At 36.3% G+C, this 10,753-nt stretch overlaps 2 long non-coding RNA genes across 2 annotated transcripts; both read left to right on the top strand.

Moving 5' to 3' along the window:
* The first annotated feature begins 7,213 nt into the window (after nt 1–7,213).
* On the top strand, nt 7,214–7,739 carry LOC121983145. The gene is made up of 3 exons (XR_006112396.1): nt 7,214–7,263; nt 7,462–7,527; nt 7,704–7,739. It is a non-coding gene; the product is annotated as an uncharacterized LOC121983145 (long non-coding RNA).
* A 124-nt stretch (nt 7,740–7,863) lies between these two features.
* LOC121983146 lies at nt 7,864–9,250 on the top strand. The gene is made up of 3 exons (XR_006112397.1): nt 7,864–7,957; nt 8,020–8,104; nt 9,205–9,250. It is a non-coding gene; the product is annotated as an uncharacterized LOC121983146 (long non-coding RNA).
* Nucleotides 9,251–10,753: the final 1,503 nt, after the last annotated feature.

Here is a 10,753-nt window from a genome sequence, read left to right on the forward strand (position 1 = left end):
TACACCTTTGGTCATCCAGCGCAAAAGGCACTGAGCGGAGGCTTCATGCCCATATATGCCCGAACAATCCATCACTGAGTAGCCTCCTCTTGCTTTGACCGAGATCTCTTTTGATCGAGGTAAAGAGCCTAAGTCTCAAAAATATAGTCGTTCTCATTTTTCAATTGCTATGATGAGCCCAGACCTTCTTATACCTATGTCTCATGTGATCCCCCCAGTTATCAGGCCTATCAAGACAATGCCAACAACCACATCTACTCAAAAAATTTCATCACTAGGCTTACTCATTCCTTCAATTACTCCCCACTCCAAGCGAACTCCTTATAGGAGATCAGCTGGTCGAGTGTCTGAAGGATCAATAATTGAGCAAAGTCTCAAGCTAGCTGGACAAACATCAACATCTTTATTCATCCAGCCAACTCTTGTTCATTCACAACTACCCGAACTTCTTCTTGCTCTTCCTTTAGAGCCTACACCTTCCACCAACTCTTTATTTCTGTTCAAGCAATCCCTTGGGTTATCATCCGAACAGGGAGTGGACACCACTTCACCTTTATCTTATGAGATACTTAAGTTGAAGGGTTTATTAGCCGAGTCATGGGTGCAAGCACACAAATAAGCGTAAGGGACTACAATTTCAAAGTGTGTTGAAGAATACAACCAAAATGCTACTACAGTAAGTTTATGACTAAATTTTCTTAGATTACTTTTATGAGCTATAACTCTGTAGTTATCCTATCCAATTCTATGCTTTCGGATTACACTCAGGCTAATTGGTTGTGAATTTAGAAAGGGCCAACAAGATTTTGAAAGATCGTGTGGAAGAACTACAGGCTACCTCTACTATTCCCGATAATGAAACGATTCACTTGCAGGAAAAAATAGAAGTGCAAGTCAAGCTCATGTCTGGTATGGAAAAAGCTTTGCAAGACTGCAAGTAATTATTGAAATCTCAATAGATGGACAAACAGAATTTAGAACTTTTTCTACAAGGCAGTGAGTCTAAGCTCCAGGTGGAGAGAGCAATGAAAGATAAAGCCCTTTCAGACCTAGCTGACAAGACTACTTTGCTAGAATAGCTAAGGCTGACACATGCATCCAGATCTCCTGTGCCAACTCAAGAACTATCTACTAAGAATTTCTTTCTACTAAAGCAGCAAATGGAATTGAATATACGAGAAGTTCAGATAGAATTCCTATAAGCCCAGTTGGACGCTACCAAAGCTAAAACAGATGCTATTTAGGTTGAGTTATCCGCTTCTTAGGCTGGGGAGAATGAATGCCTTGAGGCCGGGACGGGAGCCTATCTAAATTCTATTGAGTTGAAAGGAAAGTTGACCAAGAGGTTTTTAGGAACGCTCAACCATGGAGCCGGGGGAGTAATTCAATAGTTACGAAAAAGAGAATATCTACCAACAGAACCTCCTCTATATTTTATAGATCAACAACAACTTCTCGATAAGCTCCTAGAAGATCTTCTAGATGATTTTGAATGATATATTTGTATTTTCTAATATGTAACTATGTATATTTGTGAAAGGAAAATCACAATTAAATACTGAGCCATGTATTAAGTGGTATTAGATAGCACTTGTTCTCCTTTCGTATCTTCAGAACCACTAATATTACTTATAAGATTAGACCCCATGGGTGTTCCTTATGAAATATACACTAACCTGCATAAAATGCCAAACAAGACAATAACCCCGAAAAGAATAACCTAGCAAAGTAGATGAATGGTATTATAAGGAATTCTTGGACTGAATACATTGCTAAGCAAATTATTTATGCCAAGCTGAATAGTCGAGCCGAGCAATAGTATCTTTCATTTATTTCCAGGTATTTTTCACAATGAATTTTCGGATGGGATGATGGGCCGGTCAAGCACATAATGCTGAGTGAAATAAATAGATTGGACCTTTATAAGCAATTTTTATAATAAATTCCCAGACGGAGTAATGGGTCGGTCAAGCACATAATGCTAGACGAAATAAATAGACTGGATATTCATAAACAACTTTCATAAAGTATTCCTGGACTGAATAATGAGATGAGTGAAGATATAACACCAAGTGAAATGAACATACCAAATATTTATAATCAACTTTCATAAAGAATTTTTGGACTAAATAATGAGTTGAGCGAACATATAACACCGAGCGAAATGAACAGGCCGGATATTAATAATCAACTTTCATAAAGAATTCCCAGACTAAATAATGAGCTGAGCAAACATATAACGCCAAGCGAAATAAATAGGCTGGATATTCATACTTGGGTTTAAAGTTGTAGTTTCACTGTATAAAGTTTCAAGTCGTCATTCAACTATAGATGGTTTAAAGTCGCAGTTCGACTATAGATCGTTTAAAGTCTCAGTTTGACTATATAGAGTTTAAAGTCGTAATTCGACTGTATAGAGTTTAAAGTCACAATTTGACTGTATAGAGTTTAAAGTCATAGTTCGACTATAGATGGTTTAAAGTCGCAATTCGACTGCATCGAGTTTAAAGTCACAGTTCAATTATAGATGGTTTAAAGTCATAGTTCAACTGTAGATGATTTAAAGTTGCAGTTTGACTGTAGATGGTTTAAAATCGCAATTCGACTGTAGATGGTCTAAAGTCGTAGTTCGACTGTAGATGGTTTCAAGCTGCAGTTCGATTGTAAATGGCTTAAAGTTGTAGTTCGACTGTATAGAGTTTAAAGTCGTAGTTCGACTGTAGATGATTTAAAGTTGCAGTTCGACTGTAGATGGTTTAAAGTGTCAGTTCGACTATGAAGAGCAAACCTGATCGCTTGGGGATGTTAAATAAATTTCTCAGATGAATCCGTCTATATTTTCATTAAGCATATAAAAAGTTAAACAAAATACAGGAGTAAGTTATAGGTGTACTTGTCAAGTTCTATAAGGGTGAAGATGGTTGACACTCTAATGTCGCTCTAGGATTCTTCCCTCTGCATCTTGGAGATAATAAGAACCTAAGGCAAGCTTCTGTATCACTTTGAATGGTCCTCTCCACTGTGGCTCTAGTTTATTAACATTTTCGACCTGCTTGATGCATTTCCAGACCAAATCACTCACTTGAAAAAATCTAGGGATAACTTTTCTATTATAATTTTGCCTCATTAGTTGGTGATATGATATGAGCTGAGCTGCCGCCTTGTCTCACACTTCTTCTATTAAGTCGACTCTATAAGATGTCGATCAACATTATCCTCGTCATATAAGTGTCTTCGATCATATTCCACTCCAATTTTGACTAAGACTATTAGTTCACTATCGTAAACCAGGTGAAAAGGAGTTATACTTGCCGATTCTCGAGGAGTTGTATGATATACCTATAATACACTAGGTAATTTATCCACCCAACTTCCTCCGACATGATCTAACTTAGTCTTGAGCCCTCTGATAATTTCTCTATTTGTTACTTCAGCTTGACCATTGCTTTGTGGATAAGCCACAGAAGTAAAGGTCTGTGTGATACCATATCCCAAAGACCATTCTCGAATCCTCTTGCCCTTGATTTGCCTTTCGTTGTTAGAAACCAACTTATGAAGAATAGCAAATCTGTACATAATATGTTGCCACAAGAATTTGATAACCATTTGCTCAGTTATTTTGACTAAGGACTCGACCTCTACCCATTTTGAAAAATAGTCTACTACCACCAGTAGAAACCTTTTCTAAGCAGGTGCCAAGGGAAAAAACCTTACTAAGTCAATACCCCATTGATCAAACGGGTAAGAAATAATAGAGATTTTGAGTAACTCTGTAGGATGATGTGGGATATTCTAATACTTTTGACAGGACAAACAAGTCCTTACTAGTTGAGCTACATCAGTATGTAAAGTAGGCCAAAAATACCTAGCCAATAATACCTTTAGGTGAGAGATTGGCTTCCCGCATGACTTCTGCAAGAACCATGATGCACTTCCTGTAAAATATAAGACACATCGTCTGACCCAATGCACTTGAGCAAAGAACATCACTACAACAAAAACTGCAAACGACAACACCCCTACGACAACGGTTTTAAGAGAAAGCGTTGCGTATTTGCTCAAAGACAACGATTTTTGCCAAAACCGTTGTCTTTGAACTCCCCATTAAATATAAAAGACAACGGTTTTGGCAAAACTGTTGTCATTGAGCAATATTTTTTAAAACGACAACACTTTTTACAACGGTTTTATAAACCGTTGTCTTTATCCGCCTTTTTAGCATCTACGACAACAGTTTTGAAAAAAAATGTTGTAATTGAATTTGGTCATTTTCCCCCCTCGTTGTTTTCCTTTCCCTCGCTGTTTTCTTTTCGGCGCCGTCTTTTTCCTTCGCGCTCCCGAACCTAAGGCAATTTTCTTTCCCTCTCCTCATACAATCTCTTCACGCCATCCCGTCGACCACTGGATCTTCCTCCACAACGGTGTGCTCTCCTCTTTCTCTCATTCTCACCCTCACTCTTGATTTATCTACCTTTGCCTCCTAAAGGTTTGAGATGAGCCATGTCCTTGGTGCGCTCCTTGCATCTTCCCCTCTTCTGGCACAAGCCTGGACCCGCTGCCTGCGTGCCAATGCAGGTAGCGCCAACTTCGCCATTGACAGGAGCGACGATGCGGTCTTCATCACCTTCTTCGGGACGCAAGCCGTCGCTTCGTCGTCTGGCCTTGGCAGAGGGTTCTTCGAACCTGTTTCCCTATATAGCAACACACACGACATCTTTGCACCGCTGGGAAGAGGCGAGGAGGATGACGACGGGAAGCCACAGCCCATGCTCCTCCAGGCCAGTGCCCTCCGCTTGTTTATAAGCTTGTACCACACCTCCGAGGTCCAGGTCTGCGCTCGATCTTTTTTTCCTTCGATTAGGGTTTCCTCTGCTTCAGATTCAATCGAATTAGGGTCATTTTTTAAAAAAATAATTCACCAAATCGTCTTAATCGTATCATTAATTGAATATGGCGATCATTTTCCACGAGATTTGTTCCTCTAGTTTTTCTTAATGACTTCTTAGATCAGAGAAGAACATGAAAACATACGTCTGTTTCGCATGTAAGCAAGCTTCTTCTGCAGGGTCTATAGCAGACTGCAAAGGCATCAGGATTTTAGCCATGGCATCCTTGTTTATTGTTGTTTCTGTTCATGTCTATAGAACTACAGCAGAGTCGGAGATGCATATTTCTACATTATATGCTCCAAGAAGACTGCCCATTTTCTAACAAAGAGAGTCAACAAGTTTCAGTCAAAATAGGCTAATTTTTCCATGCCCGGAGAAGGCAGCATAATCTTTGATGTCCAAGTAAGTTTGATCTGCTTTCCATCATAAAATTAGCATGTGATCTCTTCTATACTCCTTTTGTTGTTTAGTTAGTATTAAGTTAAGAAGTTCTGATTTTAAATCATTAATTAGTATTAGGATGGCGCCGAAGCCGCTGGACTACAAGTTGCTGAATGAGAATGTGAAGAAAGTTGCATATGCTGTCAAAGGGGAGCTTTACCTGCGGGCTTCGGAGTTGCAGAAGGAGGGGAAGAAGGTTATGATGCTTTCTCATACACAATTTTCGTTGATTGTGCCACAACATGATTTGAGTTAAATAGAATAAATTTTATTGAAAGAGACTCTTATTTCGATTCCTGAAAGATCTGACTTTGATTGTTTTTTTTCCATTCTTGTTACCTGGTTGAAGATATCTTCCTGGGTTATTTAGCACTGTATATGTTTGCTTTATTGCTTGTATCAAGATATGAAGTGCACATATGCCTTTGATTCTTTTTATTGTTAGCTTGTTGGGATGCCACTTGTGAGATTAAAATTTGAGGTTATAATACTGCACTCCCCTTGCAATTTATTCTTAAGAAACAAGATACAAGTTGGATTTACTTTCCATGAGATTGGTTTTTTTTTGTTGTTTGCAGATTATTTTCACAAATGTCGGGAACCCTCATGCTCTCGGATAGAATCCATTAACATTTCCCCATCAGGTTTCCATTTTCTCTTTATTCTTTCTTAAAAACTACTTGTATCAAAGTGTTGATTATTCTTCTCTATTGCTTGACTTAAGGAACTCAGTGAGAAAAAAATCATCTTCACAAGTTAAAAATTCCTTGTACATGGAGCAATTTCTCCTTCTCTGTGCTCCCAGAGATAAAGAGACATTTTCCATTAGATTTCTCTTTTTAATGATGTATTTTTTTACTTATACTATTCTCCAGGTGGTAGCATTGTGTCAAGCTCCATTTCTATTGGATGACCCTAATGTCGGGCTTTTATTCCTAGCAGATGTCATTGCAAGAGCTAAACATTATCTTTCATTGAATTCGGGTGGTTTAGGTATTCACATATTCCTACAATTTTCAACTCACAGTCTGCTTAAACCTTTTCCTTTTTGATACAGTCTGTTTCTCAAGCTAAACTGCTTTGCAACTTGTTTCCTCTTGTTAACGGTGATCTGGAAAAGAAATGTATTCTGTACTTGTTTGTGCATTTGTAACCCAAGCAATCTTTATGTTGGCCTTTTCATAACATTTGTGTCATATTCCAGTTTTTAGTTGTATCTTTATATGTAACAAACCCAAAACATCATCTGCATGTCTTGTTATTTTTTTTCATGTTGATGAGTAAATATTGTTTTAGTCATTCTGATAAGAATCTCAACTTTCTTTCGAGCAATCAGGTGCATATAGTGATTCTCGAGGACTTCCTGGAATTAGGAAAAAATTTGCAGAGTTCATTGAAAAATCTATGCATGAGTTGGACTTTTTTATTTCTTCTTCTAACTCTTGACATTTTATATGGCCGATAAGTCATTTGCAAGGGATGTTCAATCGAACTATTAGATTATTAGAAGCAGGTATTGAGCCAGTGTAAGTCCATTTGCATGTCTAAATATCATTTTGTTTATCATTCAGCCACCATATTTTATTATCATCTTTTTTATGCCAGATATGTATTTGACGGTCAACCTCCAGAGCTGAAGAAACAAGAACTTGCCAAAAGGCTAATCTTTACAGTTTTGTCATTGTCCCCCTCCTTTTTTTTTGTTGCAAGATAATGATAATCTTTAAGCTTATTTTATTCTTTAGATATTTAAAGAGGAAAGATGCAACTAACGATCTGAACACAACAATTGAGGTCATTTCTTGTGCATAACAAGTATCTTTATTGGGACTCTTTAGTGTGCTAGAATTTCTTTTGCTGTCTTGGTTACATTTGTTGTTTGCAGACTGGTGATTTGGAGGGAATTGAAAAGTACAGCAAAAGGACTGTCAAGGTAATCTTTGATATTGCTATTTTATTGGAAATTACCATGAGGATCTTATTGATTATGATGCAATCAACATAAAGTTAGCATGCTGATTATCTGTTTTCTTCATATGTAACATAGAGTTTCTTTAAATATATTTTGAACTTTCAAATTACTTTCTTGAAGAATTTGATTCCAATAGATGACTGTAGAGTTTTTTCACAGGTAACCAAGCAACATAATGAAGATTGTAAACGTCTCTTAAGACTAATGGGTGTGCCTACTATTGAGGTAAACTAGTCCACTTTCACTTATTGAATTCTTTATCCTTGCTACAAGAATTTGAACTAACAATGACACAATTTTACTTTCTCTTGCAAACATTTCCTAAAGCTGCATGCAATTGCTTAATATACAAGTATTGTATCTCTAGTTTTAGAAGCTAAACTCATCTTTCTGATCTAAAGGCACCCTGTGAAGCAGAAGCTCAATCCGCAGCTCTTTGCAAAAGTGACAAGGTAAAATGATGCAATGTAACACATTCTATTTTATTTTTTTAACTTTAATATCCTAAACGTATTTGTTTGTTATCAATCTCTAGGTGTTTGCGGTTGCCTTAGAAAACATGGATACTTTAACTTTTGGGGTACCAAGGTTTCTCCATCATTTAATGGATCTTAGTTCCAAAAAAATCTCTGTGATGGAATTTGACGTTTCAAAGGTATATTTATTCTGCTTATTGTTAATTGAATTACTGTATTTATTCTCATCCTTATTTTTCAGGTTCTTGAAGAGCTAAGACTCACTATGGATCAGTTCATTGATTTGTGTATTCTCTCTGGATGTGATTATTGTGATAACATTAAAGGTAAACTTTCTTATGAGATATTGTACATTCAACAAGTTTAACATACAAGGCTAGTACTCTACTGCTTACTGTTTACGAAATTTGATAACTAATGTTCATTCAAATCTCTAGTATGATAATGCTTGTGTGGTTGAATATGGTGTCAGTGCTACAACTGTTCCATGTCTATGATACTTGGACTTGATATAGTTCAACATGAGTATGATCGCAATCTCTGACATGGCTATTTTTACAAATTGTACATGTGTTCAATAGGATTAGTGATTGTTCACTCTTAGTATCACTGTTTGAGTGTCATTATCCAAGTATCTATATCCAACGCAGATTTGGGCAGTTATGTCATGCTTTGGAAATTTCCATTTTTTTTAAATGTTTGGTTGAAGGAAAAAAAAACTCTGTTTCTACATTTGATGTTCCATGAAATAAATTATACACATACCTTTGCCCAATACCTCATTCTAACATTTGATGTTACATGACGCTTATTTAATTGTTTCTGCATTATGCAAGGACTGACGGTTAAATTATATTTTGTGAATACCAGAGTTCTTTTCCATTCAGACACAGCCTTGATATTCCTCTTCCAATGTGTTACTCATGAATGCAACTGATTGAGAGAGGATTTATTATTATTATTATTAGAACCATATTTCGATAAGGCTCCTTGAGTCACATGGAGTACATTAGTTGGAAGAGTTTCTCCATTTCTTCTAGCAGTGGCTAACAGTTCTGCAACATGTACAAATAGATACTCAAAGATTATGTTCAAGGGTAGTCATAAGTTTGAGTCAATGTAAAACTTGATGAAGTTGCAAACAATCCTCTTTAAACCAGTCATTAGTTGAAAACGTAAGAGAAGGAGGAAAATTTGCAATTGTCTATTTTTTCCCTAACTGGATAAAAGTAGTTTTTTAGTTGCTCTTATTATTTGGTAGTCATATTTATAGTAATTTTGACTATAACCACCTCAAACATGCAACTTCGAGTATAAAATGGCCTGTTTCCTTGTATTGTTTATTTTCCAAGAATTAATGTTGTCATGTAGACTATAATCTAGAATTATGGAATTTTATAAGTTTTGTTGAATTTTTCTTTTGCAGGTCGGGCAATTCGTGAGGCTTGAGTTTTTTTGATGCAAGAAGTGAGCTTTGTTAGCATGTAGCTTGCCTTGCTAATTTGTAAATTAAAAGCGTGCCATATGGAGAACAACAAATGGAAAACATGTGATTTAATGTATATGGAGAACAGTAATGGAAAACATGTGTATTTTGATGAGTAACAACTCATTTTGTATATTTTTGTATATGTGTGGCTACAAGATGAATTATATATGGATGTTTATTTATATTTAGTTTTGTATTGGTGGTTTGCTTATAGTAAAATAAGATTGGTTGTTTGGTATTAATGAACATTAAAGACAACAGTTAAAAATGTTGTAAAAACTATGTAAACCACAACGATTTTTTTTTGAAAAAAGTGATAAAAGACAACAGTTTTATCTGTTGTAAAATATATTAAAACTGTTGTAAAAAAAAAGCAAAACGAATAAATATTATCTACCACGACAGTTTATATCTGTTGTAAAAAGAGTCTACTACAACGGTTTATTTCTGTTGTTGAAATTAGCTACCACAACGGTTTTAAACCGCTGTCATATCCTTCGTAGCTAAATTTTGAGCATATATACATCAACGGATAAAAACCGTTGTCAAATGTCTACAAAGACAACGGATTCAAAACCGTTGTCGTAGGGCAATACATTCTACAACACCCTCAGTTACAACGATTTTTTGACCCTACGACAACGGATAATATCAGTTGTCGTTTGCAGTTTTTGTTGTAGTGACAGGAGAAGATTTTATATAATTGATCTCCGATCATGGTGAACTGACTTCCTCTTTTCTTGAGTAAGCGTGTTTGTTCTCCATCAGTTGGTAAAGTGCCCTGTTATAAGAATAAGATGATTGACATTCTCCAGTCACTTTGTAGTGCTCCAGATTGGCTTGTCGCTCAATGCAAGCCACTAATAATGTTTGCTCAACAGGCTTAACTAAATTCTAGGGGATTATGGCAGAGGCTAATTTAGCTAATTCATCTAATGTTTGATTGACTGAACGAGGAATTTTCTATATAGTTACTTCTTGAAACTTAGCTTTTAGCCTATCAAATGCCTTTGCATATAACTTGAGTTATTCATTGTTGATCTCAAAATTGTCGAACAATTGTTGAGCTGCTAGTTGAGAGTCTGAATAGATTAAGACCCGAGCAGCTCCCACATGTTGCGCAGCTTGTAATCCAGCTATTAGTGTCTCATATTCTACCTCATTATTGGTGGTCTTATAATTCAACCGAACAGATAATTGCATTCGATCTTCCCTGGGTGATATGACAAGAATGCCTATCTCACTACCCTGTCGGGTAGAGGATCCATCAACATATATCTTTCAAGTCTCCATTTCAGGACCTTGCACTTCTGATATGAAATCAGCTAGGGTTTGGGCTTTGATGGCTACTCGAGGTTGGTATTGTATGTTATACTCACTGAATTCAGTTATTCATTTGATCAATCTCTTATACACCACAGGGTTGACAAGCACTTGACCTAAAGTACTATTAGTTAATACGATGATTGAATACGATAAAAAATAA

This window comes from Zingiber officinale, chromosome 5A, assembly GCF_018446385.1.
Source record: "Zingiber officinale cultivar Zhangliang chromosome 5A, Zo_v1.1, whole genome shotgun sequence".
NCBI classification, from domain to species: Eukaryota; Viridiplantae; Streptophyta; class Magnoliopsida; order Zingiberales; family Zingiberaceae; genus Zingiber; species Zingiber officinale.